This window comes from Elaeis guineensis, chromosome 8, assembly GCF_000442705.2.
Source record: "Elaeis guineensis isolate ETL-2024a chromosome 8, EG11, whole genome shotgun sequence".
Taxonomy (NCBI): domain Eukaryota; kingdom Viridiplantae; phylum Streptophyta; class Magnoliopsida; order Arecales; family Arecaceae; genus Elaeis; species Elaeis guineensis.
The window spans coordinates 19563260-19580701 of record NC_026000.2 but is presented as its reverse complement, the minus strand read 5'-3'; positions in this window follow the sequence as shown (position 1 = coordinate 19580701).

Genomic DNA, 17442 nt, shown 5'->3' with positions numbered 1-17442 from the left:
CAAATTAATAACATTTGATATAGTTGTATATTTTTTTAAAAAATTAATAAGTGCTATATAAAATTATATGAAGTTATATATAAATTCAAATACATATCGAATAGTTGTCTATCCATATCCACATCTATTTTTCTTTGACAGATATGGATACGGATACGAATATTAATCGGATCCTCAAATTTCTATCTATATCCAGATTGATTCGAATATGAAAATGGATACAGATGGATAATATGCATACCACTTTAATCCCTATTTGGAGTGCTTTGAACTATATACGATATGCGATCCTTAACTATGGGCTATATACTAAGAATGCTTTGAGATCTGTATAAAAGAATGGATGGAATTTGAAATGCTCTGAGATTTATGCAATAGGTGATCCTTAATAATGGACCATACACCATAGATGCTTTGAAATCTATACAGACAAATAAAGGAAAAGGTTTGATGCGCTTCAAGAATTCCATGCTGAGCAATCCTTAGCTAAAGGTCATATGCTAAGGATGTCTTGAGTTTTGTGCAAGTGGGTAAATGAAAGTGATCAAAGTGCTTTGAGATTTGTGCAGTGGATGATTCTTAACTATAAATCATATATACTGAGGATATTTTTGGGATATGTGCATGCAGATAAACAAAGGGGTTTAAATGCTTTTATATTTGTATGATGGGTGATCCTTAACAATAGATCATATATTAATGGTTCTTTAAGATATGTGCAGACAGATGGATAAAAAGATTCATATTGCTTTAAATTCTGTACAGTGGGTGATCTTCACTATAGGCCATATACTAAATGTGCTTTGGCAAGTATATAGGTAGATAAATGGAGGAGTTTGACATACTTTGAAATCTGTGCAATGGATGATCCTTAATTATGACCATATACTGAGGGTGCTTTGAGATTTGCACACATGGATAAATGAAAGGGCTTGATGTGCTTTAAGATTTGTTAAATGAGTGATCATTAACTATAAATATTAGCTCATGGATTATAGGTGCTTTGAGATTTGTGCAAATGGATGAATGAAAAGGTACAAATTTATTTTGACCACAATATATTTTTATGGTGCCATGTAATAGTCACATGACATCATTCTGTTAATGAAGATAGATAATAATTGGTTTGAAAATTTGAGGGGATGTCTCTATAATTTTGCCCAATCTAAAATATTTATTGGATCATCATGTTTCAATTCTAGCCTAGATCATTAACTTATTATTGATCAAAGAGTTATCAAATTAGAAGATTGATCAATTCCTCCAGCATCTTGTAATTTTTGGGTTTGGTCGCCCCTATTGCATCATTTGAACTCTCATGATTCCTTACTTAATGGGATCCCTTGGGAAGAATGAGAAGAAACTATGTCATGGCCTGGCCTGGCCCATGCAACAATCAGCCAAAGCCCAAAACAAAACAAAAAAAAAAAAGAAGGAAGGAAAACAAAGGAGAAGAACTCCCGAAGGGAGTCTTCTTCCTCCGTTCACCGGCTCCTAATCGGAGTCGGAAACAAGTTCTCTCTGGCCCTATTTAAGGAGGAGATCCCTCCTCTCTCTTTTCCACCGAAAATCCTAAGCTCAAACGGCGGCAATCGCCGAAAAAATCCCGTGGAAGATCGTCCCTGTGCCGTCCAATTTCTCGCTGGAAAAGCTTCGCCGACGACGGAGGTAAGCCTCCTCCCCTTCTTCTCTTCTCCTTCTTCCTTCCCGTACCGATGTGCATGCTCGTCGGCGACCGGAGTCGTCGGATTTTATTGCGGAAGTAACCTTCATTTTTTACCATTTTTCTTGGATTACCGATGCCGGTGGTCACCCCGACCACCGGTTTGGCCCTCTTCTTATCGGTGAGTCACCCCCTCCTGTCGACGGCCGCCCCACGCCGGCTGCATCGCCGGCCGGCCAACCAATGAGGGGACCTCACGGTCTCCTGTTTCGGCCCAAAAGGAACCCACGGGAGAAAAAGAAGAAGAAGAAGAAGAAGAAGGAGGAGGAAAAGAAAAAGAAAAAGAAAAGAAGAAGAAGGAAAAGAAAAGAAAAAGAAAAGAAAAAGGAAAGAAAAAGGAAAAAAAAAAGAGAGAAGAAAAAAAAATATAATAATAATATAATAATAATAAATAGGATTTTCTCTCCTCTCTCTTCCGTGAAGAAAAAAAAAAGAAAGAAAGAAAAAAAGAAAGAAAAAAATAAAATAAATTAATTTATAAATAATAAAATATGAAAAAGAGAGTTTCTCTCTCTTCAGCCTGAACTAGTATTTTCTCTTTCTAGAATTGAACTTTCTCTCTCTACTTTCTCTCTCTATAATCTTCTCTCTAGATTATTTCTCTCTCCTAAGATTTTTAAAATTTTGAAAAAAATGATGATGAATTTAAATGATTCTTGTGATGGATTTTTGATCCGTGATCATCAGACGGTACACCGACATCCACTTTGATCAGATCAAGTATTTTTAGATTTTATTTCTCATGATCTTATTGAATTGTCCACATGATAATCTTAGCATGATTTGATCTGATCGATCGAATTTGTTGAATCATATAGTCTGAGGAGTTCAAGATGAGTTTTCTCTCTCTAAAATTTTCTCTCTCTAGAATTTTCTCTCTCTAAAGTCATTTCTCTCTCTCGATCGATTTCTCTCTCTTGATCGATTTATCAATAAGGAAATTCTTTCAATAGTCCTGATCTGATTCTAATGAAGAATCCTGATCCATGATTGTCAGACAGCATACTGGCACCCACCTTGATCAGACCATGAATCTTTAGATTTGATCATCCATGATCCTGATCTAGTCATGACTTAATTTGATCATGTTGATTTCACCAATCGAGATATTGGACCAATCATAATGTTGGATTGTATCATCTGATCAATTCGAATTGTACCTCATTGATTTCTCTCTCCTCTAATTGTCTCTCTCTACTTGATTTTATGAAATCGATGAAGAAACCTCGATCCTATCACTTCGAATCCGATTTGATCTGATAGTCAAACTTTGGATCGTTTAGATCCTAATTAGATTTTGATTAGATGAAATTAGATGATCGGACTCAATCTAAATCGTTGAAATATGGTATTCGTATTCTTTCTAATTATTAAAATTGATTCCGTATAGGATTGTGAATGTTTGATCATGAGATATCGTGATATGATCTACGAACAGAATTTTTGAAAGAAAATTTATAAAATTATGTGAATTTATTGGAGTGCGTTCGAGGTAAGTAATGTTTCACTTTTTCTAGATTTATCGATAAATTATAATATATTTTTCTGACATGATTTGTGAAACGATGCATGAATTGGATGAATGGTATTTTGCTATGAAAATATCTTATTTGAAATGTTATGATGAAGCATGATTGAAGATATTGATTTCATGATACATTATATTGATTGATTTCGATATTACATGATTATATGTTTTATTATCGAAATTAGAATATGAAATATGATTTATGAAAAATTATGATATAAGAAACATTATGAATTGACAACCTGACTATGTAAAGGACCCCGCCAATGGGGGCATATACGTTGGCAATTGATTGTCCTGAGGGTTTATGTCACCAGCGAGACCAGCGATATGTCGCCAGAGAGACCAGCGACAAACCGCCAGCAAGACCAGCGGTTCCAAAGGACATAGCTGTCAGATGATTCGCAGCCTACCGCAAGTAGATACGCGGTATTATGACCCTGCCACAGAGAAAATATGGTCATAGCTTATGGTTGACGAAAAGAATTGAAGAACAAAAGAAATTGAAATCTCGAAAGAAACTTGAATTTTCGAAAAAGAAATGAATTTGGCATGAATCATGTTGCATAATTGAAATTGATTTTGAATTGATGAACTCTATATGCTTATTTTCCATAAATAATTATTTACTTAAATACCTGATGAAATCTGTTGAAAGTGATCATTGCTTACTGGGCTATCTAGCTCATTACCTCCTATTTTACTGATTTTACAGATGTTGAGGAATTAAGATGATACAAGATATGAATGGAAGAGTGATCAGAAGCAGAATCTTCATACTTTTAATTTAGGTTGAAAGTCTTATTGAATTTGATGTAAAGACTATGAATCATTGTTGACTTTATTGAAGATATTAAAGAAGAACTTAGATCATTATGTTTTGGATTTAATTTATTGACTAATTATTTCACTGTTGTTTTAAGATAGCATGATAAGATGCCTTGCATGCTTATGGAAAGAGTTTTCTATGAGTATGCGGCGGTTGCCATGACCCTCGATTCAAAATCTCGGATCGGGGACGTGACAAACTAGCCTGGGCATAGGAGGATGGCATCAAATTTTATCTTCTGTAGACTACTTAATCACACAAGAAAATTCATGTCAAGTTGTATATAACTTGGTGTTCATTAAAAATGATCCAACTTTTTTATCCAAAAAAAAAAAAAGAAGAAGAACTAACTTTCTCCAAAGTCAGATTTCTCTTTTGAGAAATTACGCAAAACATGAGGAAGGACATCCTGAATATATTGAACTGTGATGTTCATTAAATTATATCTTCACAAAAAAAGGTTCATGAAATTATATTTTATGTAAAGTAATTGATCAAAAAAGAAATTTAATTTTTTTTCATATTTTTGAAGGCCGTAGGGCTGAAAATAGATTGGATACGGACCGGATATCATCATATCCATATCCATATTTATTTTATTTGATGAATACAAATACGAATATGGATATTGTTCGAATGCAAAAATTCATATCCATATTTGTTTTAAACAGATACGGATATAACTCGGATATTAGAAGTATGGATATAATTATAGATATTACTTAGATAATTAAATTTTATGACTACATAATCAAAAATATTACTAAATAGATGATAAATCAAGTTAAAAATATGTTTATATAATTATATATATATTTTTAAAAATTAATAAGTGCTATATAAAATTATATATAGATTCGGATATGGAGTGGATAGTTGTCTATCTATATCCATATTTATTTTCTTTGATAGATATGGATATAGATATTAGTCAGATCTTCAAATTTCTATTCATATCTAAATTAATTTAGATACAAAAATAGATCCAGATGGATAATATCTATACTATTTTCATCCCTATTAAAGGGTCAACTTTCTCTACAGTTGAGTTTTTTTTTTTTTTATGGTAAAATATAGTTGAGTTCCTTTTGAAGAAAGTGTGGAGAACAGGAGAAAGAGTAGCCTAGGCATTAACAAATTGGATTATAATGTTGCTTTTACATCAAAGTCTAGCATTGTTAGTATTAATGGATTAATAAGGAGGAGAATGGTTAGCTTAATCTTGTCAGTAGAGACTAATTCCAAACATAGAACACTTTGCTACAACCATTAGATAATTTAATTCTTTTATGCATGGATCATGCTCCGATATTTATGCAAAAATCAAAATAATAAATAAATCATATGTTGTGCCATCATCTCGCCAATACGATGATCACATAGCCCACAGAGCATCTGATCTTTTTTATGGATGACTGATCTTCTCTCTCCTCACCCTCCTCCTTTATGTGGACGATTGATGGGAATCGTTCACCTTCCTAAGAGTTGGAAAAAAGAGATCAGGCTACCTCTATTTATACCTGCACTTGTCTTGTCACATCAAAAAATTTAATCCTAATTAGAGTTGAACTTCCAGTCTAGGTCTTATCAGGAATAAGACTCTTCAACTAATTGGGCTTACTATAATTGATTCAGAACATATGGCTGACTCAAAAAGTTAAACATGACTAAGTGATAATTAGGCCATATTAGTAGTTAAATCCAACATTCTCCTATTTGGCCTATATTATCACTTAAAAATAACTCTTTGATTTTTTTTAAATATTTTATTTTTTAAAAAATAAAATATTTTAATTTTTAAAACAATAGTCCTGAATCAAAATTTTGAAATTAACCTAACGAGTGTGCACTCATTTTTAAAATTTATCCAATTATTTATTCCCTGAAAGATCCTTTATACTTTGATTAAGTAAAAGCCATTAATACAAATCATGATGGTTATATATCTCAATTGGCACACTCTCTTCCATGTATCATAACATCAATAATTCTCACTTAATCTAGTTTTATATACTAGAATATATAGGCTACCAAAAACGATAATACCTATGATAATGATCCCACTGTTATGTCATATAAATGACACCTCTGTTTATTTTAATTTTGACAAAAGTGAACCATAATGTATATAAACAATAATTAAACTGAAGCAATAACAGTCATCAAACCATTAAGAGATCTCAAAATAAGTGTCTATTATAAATTAAATATTTCAATGATAAATGCCCATAACTTTTATATGCTCTTTGAAAGTTTTGAATATTAAACCTTTCGTCGAAGGATAAGTTATCATACAAGCAGTACCAATAAAATCAATAGATATCTGATGACTACTAATTCTCTCATTCACAGTAAGATACTTAACATTAATGTGTTTGTTTGCATTGGTCATCTTACTACTATTAGAGAAAAAAACTACTGTAGAATTATCGTAATAAATTCTCAGTGGTTTAAAAATAGAATCCATAACTTGATCCGAGCCCTGAGATGAATTTTCTCAACCATAGAATATGTGAGGAAGCCTCGTAGCAACATATATATTCAACTTCCATAGTAGAGTAGGCAATAATGCGCTGTTTGTGCTCTTCCATAAAATTGCTTCACCAGCTAAAAGAAAAATATAATCTGATGTGAACTTCCTACTATCGAGGCAACCAGCATAATCTGTATCTGAATAATCGATGATCTTCATTTGATCAGTCATCCTATAAGTGAGCATATAATCTTTAGTTTCTTGAAGATATCGTATCACCTTCTTGATAGTTTTTCAGTGGTCTATACCTAGATCGCTCTGATATCTACCAAGCATTTCTAAAACAAAATTGATATCAGGATGAGTATATACTTAAGCATACATCAGACTACCCATTGCAGATGCATAGGATATTTTTTTCATATGATTTCTCTCAATCTCATTTCTAGAATACTGAAATTTATTGAATTTATCACTCTTAATAATTGGCATTTTACTTGATGAGCAGCTTGACATTTCAAATATTTTCAGGATTCTAGTAATATAATTATTCTGAGATAAACTAACCTCTTATTCCTATCATGATGGATTTCTATACCAAAAATATAAGAAGAGTCTTTCATATCTTTCATGCCAAAATATTCGGAAAGAAAATTTTTAGTTTCATGCAAGAGACCCAAATCACCATTAGTTAGTAAGATATTATCTACGTATAGAACTAAAAATATAAACTTACTCTCACTCACCTTCAAATATATACATTGATCAGCAATATTTTCTTTAAATCTGAAGGAAGCAATGATATAATTAAACTTTAAGTATCATTGCCTAAAAGCTTGTTTAAGACCATATATAATTTTTTTTAATTTATATATTAGCCTTTTATTTTCTTACACTGAAAATTCTTCAGGCTGTTCTATATACACATCTTCCTTTAAATCTCCATTCAAAAACACAGTTTTGACATATGTTTGATGTAGCTCTAAATCAAAATAAGCTACTAATGCCATAATGATTTTGAATGAATCTTTTTCAGAAATAAAAAAAAAATTATGATAATTAATGCCTTCCTTCTGAGTGAATCATTTTGCTACAAGTCCAACTTTATATCTTTTGATATTATCTTTGGAATCCCATTTGATCTTAAAAATCCATTTACAACCTACAATCTTAAATCCTTTAGACAATTTGATAAGTTTTCAGATTTAATTTTTAATTATGAATTCTATCTCATCTTTCATAGCATCTAACCAAAGTTCAAAATCATCGTTATTCATGGCATCCTTAAATGAGAATGAATCATCTTTCATCCCAACATCATAATTATATTTTTATAAGTAAACAACATAATCATCTGAAAAAGCTGACCTTTTAATTCTAGTAGATCTCCATAATATTTCAGATTCAGGACCATTATTTTAATTATTTTCAATCGAATCAGGTTTATTGATAGTTTGTTCAGAAAATGATGTATTAATCACTTATTGATGTTCCACAATTTCATGATGAATAGTTTCATGTGGAATATCTCTAGGTGTTACTGTAATAGAAAGAGATTATATTATTTCTTGTAACACCGCATTATGTGGTTCACCACTCTCACTATTTTCATCATCCTCAATGAACCTAGTAGTTTCGGTTTCAACAATTTTAGTGGGTGTGATGGATAATAAAATCTAAAACTTTTTGACCTTTTTGGATATCCTACAATATAATAACTAACAGTTTTGAGATCCAATTTTTTTTCTTATGGGTTATATAGTCAAGCCTCTGCAGGACAACCCCAAATATATAAATGCCTTAAACTTGATTTTCTATCTATCCATAACTCAAAAAGGAGTTTTAGGAATGATCTTACTAGGTATCCGATTTAGGATATACATAGCGGTTTTCAAGATTTCTCCCCACAAATTCAAAAGTAATGAAGAATTGTCTATCATATTCCTCACTATATCCATCAAAGTACGATTACGTCTTTCAGTCACATCATTTTGTTGAAGATTTTCTGATATAGTGTACTGTGTTACAATGCCATACTGTTCAAAAAATTTGACAAAAGATTCAGGATTACGGTCCGATTTATAATAACTACCGTAGTATTCATCACCCCTATCAAATCTCACAATCTTAATTTTTCTATCCAATTGATTTTTTACTTCAGCTTGTACATCTTAATAGCTTCCAAAGCTTCAGACTTTTCATGTAACAAAAAAATATAACCATAATATAATAAATCATCAATAAAGGTGATAAAATACTTTTATCCTCCAAAATAAGATGTAAAATAGCCACAAATATTGATATGCATCAATTCTAAGAGTTCTTGACTTCTAATGGCGTGCTTTTTATGTCTTTTAATTTATTTTTCTTCAATACAATCGATGCACATATCAAAATCACTAAAATTTATATTTGATAAAATATCTTTCTTAATCAATCTAGTTATCTTTTCTTTTGATATGTGACTTAATCGTCTATGCCACAATATTGAAGAACTTTCATTTATAATACCATATTTCATTCCAATATGGACATTCAAAAATAAGTAAAAATTGTTCAAAAAGAGAATCCAAATTCAATTTATATAATCAATTGCATAATGTTCCAATACCAACCAAAATAAATTTTTTTTATTAATTTAAAATTTAAATTTATAAAAATAAATAAAAAACCTTCTAAATCAAGTTTTGATAAAGAAATTAAGTTTCTAAATATTGAAGGAACATAAAAGACATCATGTAGATGTAAATGGAATTCGGTGTCTGCAATAAGTTTGTAGATCCCAACTGAAATAACTTGAGACTTTATTCGACTCCCCATAAAGATCCATCACTCTCTATCATTTGATTTTCGATTTGAAAAGAATTTCTACAATGAATTGAAAATATAAATTATAATATTTAAATCTATCCACCAAGTATTAGAAGGAACATCAATGAAATTGATTTTGAAATAAACAAGTGACACAGGAATACCCTTCTTTTCGAATTATTTTCTTCTTTTCTCTTAATCTTTCTTGATATGTCCTTCCTTATTATAGAAGAAATATTTTAATTTATGAGAATTTTTCTTTGGTATATTCCTAGATCTTTTATTTTTCTTTCTTTTAAGATGCTCTTGTGAAACCACATGAACAACTGAGACCCCTTCCTATTTCAATTTCTCTTCCTCCTGCACATATTGGAAGATGAGTTCATTCATTAACCACAATTCCTTATGTGTGTTGTAATAAATCTTAAATTAGATAAACTGAAATGGAAGAGAATTGAGAATAAATTGGACAAGAAAATTTTTAGATACTGTCATATCCAAATCATTCAATTTTTCAGCTATATCACATATTTTTATAATGTGCTTTCGTACTCGTAAAAATCCATCATATTTTATAGAGGTTAACTTATTCATTAAGATACCAACTAAGGCTTTACTTAATCTGGTAAACTATTATTCTACAAAAAAAAGATACTCAGAGGCCAATTCGTTATTAGGAATATATCTCCTAATGTTTCTCGCTATAGAACTCTCGATAATCATGAAAGATAATCTATTAGAATGCTTCCATTTTTCACATAATTTTTTATGATCAGGAGAACTAATGGGGGTAAGTGGATCAGGCTGAGGCTTACGAAGGGCCAAATCAAGTCTCAACATCCTAAAATAATGAGAAGTTGCTCGTGCCAATCAAGATAATTCGATCCATTCAATATGAAAATGTTAGATAGATATGATGAGAGTGAAGTAAGGATCATAGCTGTAAGTAAAAGAACATGTTCACAATTACGATCATAATGCAGATTCTATAACACAATTCTACTAATAATACCCATTATATAACTATAAAACACCTTTAGGCATGAATCATAGTATATAATAAGTATCACAACTAATTAATCATAAATTTAAACATAATAAACAATGCTAAAATATCCATCACATAAATCATAACCAACAATAATATAAAATATATAAGCAAGAATAATAATTATGGCATGCATATATAATTCATGTTTAAACTGTGACTCATTATATTAGTTGCACTTTTAGTAGTTAACTAACACGATTATAAAAATTTGAGATTATTCCCACCTTTGGGTGTAAAACTCATCTTATGTAATTCATAGTCAACCCATTACTGTTAATTTTGTATCAAATTACAATCACATTTGGATCAACTATAATAGATACACTTTTATGCAAATTCAAAATTATAATGAGAGAGAAAACTATTAGCTCTCGATGACTTAACTACCCAAGATCCACAGAGTGCTCCGGACCTTTTGGGGCTACGTGAAAACATATTTGAACATTGTAATAATAAGTAGAATTATAAAATAAATAATATATAAATTATTCAAATATTTTATATTATAAGAAATTGAATCAACATGTTTCTCAAGCCATCGCGAGTCCAACAGTTCAAAAATCACTCACATCGGATGTAAAATGAATAAATTATAGTGATTTTACTAAAAAGCTTAATATTAGGGGACTCAACCGTAAATCCCAAACAAAAAGAGATTTTTTTGTAAAATAGTTATTCTAAAATAAATCTATCAAAAAATTATAGGGACCTTTCTGTAATAAACTATTTGTCAGGGATTTATTTGTAAAATAATTTTAAATAAAGCTTAGATTAATGGGTTTGAATCTGATCCGAAACCTTAATGGATCAAACCTAAAAACCCGAACCCGAAGGGCCATTATGGGTTCGTATCTTAATGGGTTCGGATCTTTAATCGAAATGGATTCAGATCTGGATCCATTAGGATCTAGAATCTGAATCCCATCGATCCCTCTTTCAGCCCTGATCAAGAGGGGTTTTCACTCCACCGCATGGGCAGCCGAACGGCCCCCCTTAGCCACCCCGACCACCGAAGATAAGGAGCAGGGAGGGTGGTGGACTACTGCCCTCGCCGTAGGGCAGTGCAATACCCACCGTCGCTCCCACCACTGCAGCAGAGTCGTGGTTTCTCGCGGCCTCATGAAGACACCGCGTGCAGCGGTGGCTCCCGCCGCCATTGCCACTGGGGGGCTACCCTCTGCCCGATCCACTGCAGCGTCTCGCCGTCGCCATCACCATCAGTGCGGTAGTAGCCATGGCCGTTGCATCGTTCATCGGATGGTGTGGATCGGCCTCTGCTGCCAGCCTCAAATATTTTTTTTATTTCAAAAAATAATAAAACATAATTTCATTTTCTAAACCTTTATTTAATTCAAAAAATACAAAAGTATGATTTTCATACTCCAAAAATAATCCATAAAATTTCGAAGCATAAAATCAGAGCTCTGATACCACATGTTAGATAATTTAATTTTTTTATATATGGATCATGCTTCGATATTCATACAAAAATCAAAATTATAAATAAATCATATCTTGCGCCATCGTCTCGTCAATACGATGATCACGTAGTCTGTAGAGCATCTGTTCTTCTTTTTTGAGCGGTTGATCTTCTCTCTCCTCATCCTTTTTTATATGGATGATTGATGGGAATCGCTCATCCTCTTGAGAGTTGGAGAAAAGGGACCAAGCTACCTTTATTTATACCTATACTTATCTTGTCCCATCAAAAGACTTAATTCTAATTAGAGTTGAACTTTCAGTCTAAGTCTCATCAGGAATAGGACTCTTCAATTATTTGGACTCATTGTAATTGATTCAGTACATATGACTGATCTAAAAAATTAAACTTGATTAAGTGATAATTTGGTCATATTATGAGTCAAATCCAACAACAACTACTTGACAGTGAATCTAGCATTCATTACATGGTTATTTTGAAACTTTGGATGATTTTTAATGATGAGAGCATATGGCCCTCGTTCCTTGCAACTTAAAGTTGCAATTCAATGACCTATGCATTGGGTATGGTTTTTACTTCTATTTTTCATTTATCTTTGAAATATAATATAATAATATAAACTTTTACTAATTAACTTTTTACATATCTTATATATATGTGTGTATATTGAAATGGATGCTATAACATAGGTCTATTAGCCACCTGTATAGATATATATATTGGCCATGTATCGAACAAAAAACATATCGGGCATATACAATAGAAGAAAATAGAGAGAAAGTTTTTAGTTTTGTCATGTTTCTATGAATATTTATCTCAAAGAAAAAACTTAAAAGTCAAAAGTTTCTTCTATTGATAGAGTCATCATCTTGTGATTAAAAAAAATGGTATTCTTTTTGTTTCTCATTTTCAGAATATATCTTTTATTGATACATATCATATAGCCAAATGATACAAACCAAAAAAATTAATTATCAAATAAATCAATATATTATTCTAAATAAATCAATGCATAATTTGTAGGATATGAAATTCACTAATATATGGTGCATGACTAGATAGTATATACTTAACAAATTAGTCATCTAGCAATTTGATACATGTCTTTAAATAAATTGATATATAATTTTTAGAATATTATATTTATTAGTATGTACACATGATTAGATGATATATATTTGTAGAATAGTGATTAAATACACGTTTCCAAGTAAAAAGCATATTCTAAAAGTTGTATATCAATTTATCTAAAGGTCTATATCGAATCACTATTAGATGTATATTAAATAAGTTTATAGCGCGTATTGAGAAGTTGACAACTATATACCATATAGCTATCTAGTATGTACTGATGAACATGACGTTTCGGAAACTATGTATTAAGTTACTTGAAGATGTGTATTAAATTATCAGATGACTATTTTCTAAGTGTATATTATTTAGCCACGCATTATGCGCTAATAAATACTATATTTAAAAATTATATATTATTTTATTTAAATATATATATATTGACTTGTTAAATGGTTAATTTATTTTATATATATAGTATATATTCATAAAAAGCATATTTTGGAAAGAATAAGAAAAAGAATGCCATACATAATTTTTTTTTTTTAATCATGAGACTACTCTCCGTGAATAGAAAAAGTTTCTAACTTTTAAATTTTTACTTTAAAATATATAATAGAAAAAATATGAAAAATCGATCTATATTTCCTTCTGTCATGTTTGCCCCATGTGATTTTTTTCCCCATGTATCCACTTGCCATCTACGTATAACAATCATGTCGTTCTCAAACAAAAATCATATGGATCGAGCACTAGAAAAAAAATTATGGGAATAGATTTTCAATTTTGTCACATTTTCTTTAATATCAATCTTAAAGAAAAAACTCAAAAATTAAAGATTTCTCTTACTAACGGAGTCGTTAGTCTCGTAATTCAAAATAAAAAAAAAATGATATTCTCTTTCTTCTTTATTTTCATAATATATTTTTTATCGATACATACCATATAGCCAAGTGATACATATCAAGTAAATTAATCATCAAGCAAATCAATATACATCTCTAGATAAATTGACACTGCTTTCGAAATATAGAGTTTATTAGTTCGCAGTATATGGCCAGATAATATATAGTTAACAAATTAGCCATTTAACAATCTAATAAATATCTTTAAGCAATTAATATATAGTTTTCAGAATATTTTATTTATCAGTACATACTACATGGCATGGTGATACATACTCATCGACTTCTTAATACATACTGCAAGTTTGTTTGATACACATCTAATAGTGATCTAATATATACTTTTAAGTAAATCAATATATAATTTTCAAAGTATGAAGTTCATTAATACATAGTAAATGGCTAGGTGATATATACTTAGTAAATTAGTTATCTAACAAACCAATATACGTCTCCAAACAAACTGATGCATAGTTTTCAAAATATTATATTCAAGAGTACATACTACATAGTATGGGGATATACATTGATTGACATTGTGATACATATTATAAGCTTCTTTAATATATATCTAAAAACTATGTATTAATTTACTTGTCAATGTATATTGGATCACTGTTGAATTTATATTAAATAAGCTTGTAATATATATTAGAAAGCTAATAAACATGTATCACCGGACTATATAATATATACCAGTAAACATAATGCTCTAAAAACTATGTATCAATTTATTTAGAGATATATATTGAATTGCTAAAAGATCAATTTATTAAGTATATATCATCTAGTCATATGCTACATATTGATTAACTTCATATTTTGAAAACTATACATTGAGTTATTTGAAGATGTATATTGATTTGCTTGATAATTAATTTATTTAATATGTATCATATGTCAATGTAGTATGTACTGATAAAAAATATATATTATAAAATCAATAATATTATTTTTTTAATTATAAAATCGATAATATTATTATTAAAAAAATTATTTTTTAAATTTATTTTTTTAAATTAATATTAAAAAATATATCAAATTATGAAGTCTATTCTATAATTTTTTTTATGAGTGCCCGGCCGATGTGATTTTTGTTCGCCGTTCTCCATCAAGAAATGCCGAGATAAAACGTTCCTAAGTCTGTGACACGCGTCTCTCGTTCCAATATTTCTCGCCGTCCACGCATTCTTTCTTAACGGCAGCAATCCCAACTTCAAATACATTACTTGGACCGACATTAGAAAATAATGCACACCCAACTGAAAATATCAGCCATGCGATCGAGATCAGACGGCATTTAGAACGAAACAAGTCCACTTGGCACCAGCGGCCACCAAATACTAACTAGTAAGTACTGTTAACTAAAGGTCGGTTTTCTCCGCCTTGCACCGCGCGCCGGTCCTGAAGACAAACGCCGTTCCCTTTCCGTCGCCAGCAAGTGCCACGTCAAAAAGTCCCCCAGTCTTATGATTTAACCTGGACCACGTCAAAGTTAAACTGAACGTCATTCTTTAATTTTCACCATTCTTTATATTATTATAATTAAGGTGGGCGTCGATTAGCGTGACTCAGCTTTTCATGAGTTCGGGTTCACCCTCCCCCGGGTGCGCGTCTGGGCGCAATCCAGCGGTCCAAGATGGAGATCTCCTTTAGATCTAAAAATTATTATTTTAATTTTAATCATGATGATCCAGCAACGAATCTTCTACAGTTTTTTTGTGGGTAAAGAATCTTCTACAGTTGAAATGGTAAGAGTTTCTATAGCAAATTTTAGTATAATAAAAAATTCTGTGAATTCATTAAGCAGTTTTTTTTATTTATTCTATTACATTTTGCTATTCCATTATATTTATTCTATATATATTTAAAAAATAAAAAAAATCATAAGTATAATTTAAGTAATAAATTTTAATGATGACTAAGTAAAAATTCTAATCATTAATACTCATATCATAAGTGCAAGCAGAGCCGAGATGTCTATTTTTTTAATTATTTTAAAAATAAAAATTTTTATCATTAATTTTGATATCTATATGATAGAATAAAGAATTAAACACTAGAGCTTCCGTGCAGAAATTTTCATTATTAATATTCATTTAAGCCTTGTGCAATTATAAGGTGTAATTTTTTTTACTTTTATTCAATTTCTCAAAATATAAATCACAATATAACAAATTATAATAAATAACAAACTTCAATAGCTAAATTTTTTGTCACATATAAAGAAATGAATTTAAATGATGGCCAAGTAATTGAATACCATCATTGTTAAAATTTTATTGCATATTAAATAATAAATTTTAATGATTATCAAGTATATTAATGTTAGCACCGACACGATGGATTAGGAATTTTGTATAAGCTAAGCTTTTATTTTACTTGTACATATGCAATAGAATAGTGAATAAGATAATAAAATGTAATAGACTCTGGATAAAATATAAGAATTATCTTTAATATTGGGATATTTTGGTAATTTAATAGCAAATCTTTTTTTTTGTGATAGAACCTAGAGCCGAAGGCTGCTCATTCAAATATATAAGCTCAGAACCTGAGTTTACAGATCTGATTCCAATTGTTAAGAAAATTACCCCTTACATTATGCAGCAAGCATTAACCGATTTAAAGAACCCAAGCAATATAAAAAAATGTGCTCAAACTATCCTTGCTACCAGCATAGCCTGCCTACATATTTATCTCAGCAACTTCTAATCTCAGCATTCAGAAGTCATCCAGAACGCCTAAACGTAGCTGTAGCTAGGAGCTTATTCAAAAATCCGCAGAGCTCCGCTTCCCTCCGGTTTTCATTTCCAAGCTTTGCCACTATGATCTTTATGCAAAATGACAGCCAGTTCATGTGGAATAACTTCATTAGCTCCCCAAGAACAATCTATTTGCTGAGCCATATTATCAATGAGATCGACAGCTCTATTTGCTTCCCTAAAAACTTGAGAGGTAAAAAATACACAACACTCAAGTTTCCAATACAATACATCAATTAACATTGGCGGGCCTTGAGCATCTCCCACCTTACAGTTAGCCATATCAGAAATAACAGCCAGAGAGTTTCATTAAAGGCAAATACAGATAGCTTTTAATTCCACCATAGCTACCCTCAAATCCATCCAGGCTACTACAAGTTCAGCATGTTGAACAGTACAATTATAATAGCAAACCACTTTATCCAATGGTCGATAATCATATTAGAGTTGCTTTGGATGCATCCTGACATGCTTACGCAATATGTCTTAAATTAAATTAAGACCATTATCATTGGTACAACAGTGGAATCTTAGTTCAACCCACAAATAGCCTAGGTCTGCTTGCAAATCTGATCTCTGGCTCGTGAGAAGTAAGAAGCAATTTTTTGCTGCTGCATGCCATGTACAATTTGCTTCGAGCCCTAAATCACACGGGTATACGAACACCGATGCTCCCCATTTGTCTTCAATCCATTATCTACTAGTTTTTTTGTTGAGAGAGAGAGAGAGAGAGAGAGGAGGACGCATTATGGGACTCTTAATCTTTTTTCCATCGTCTTCTACTTTCCTGCCGATAGATTGTAGCAATCTTTTTCCTGGGGAGCCTAACGATGCATGCTTGTATA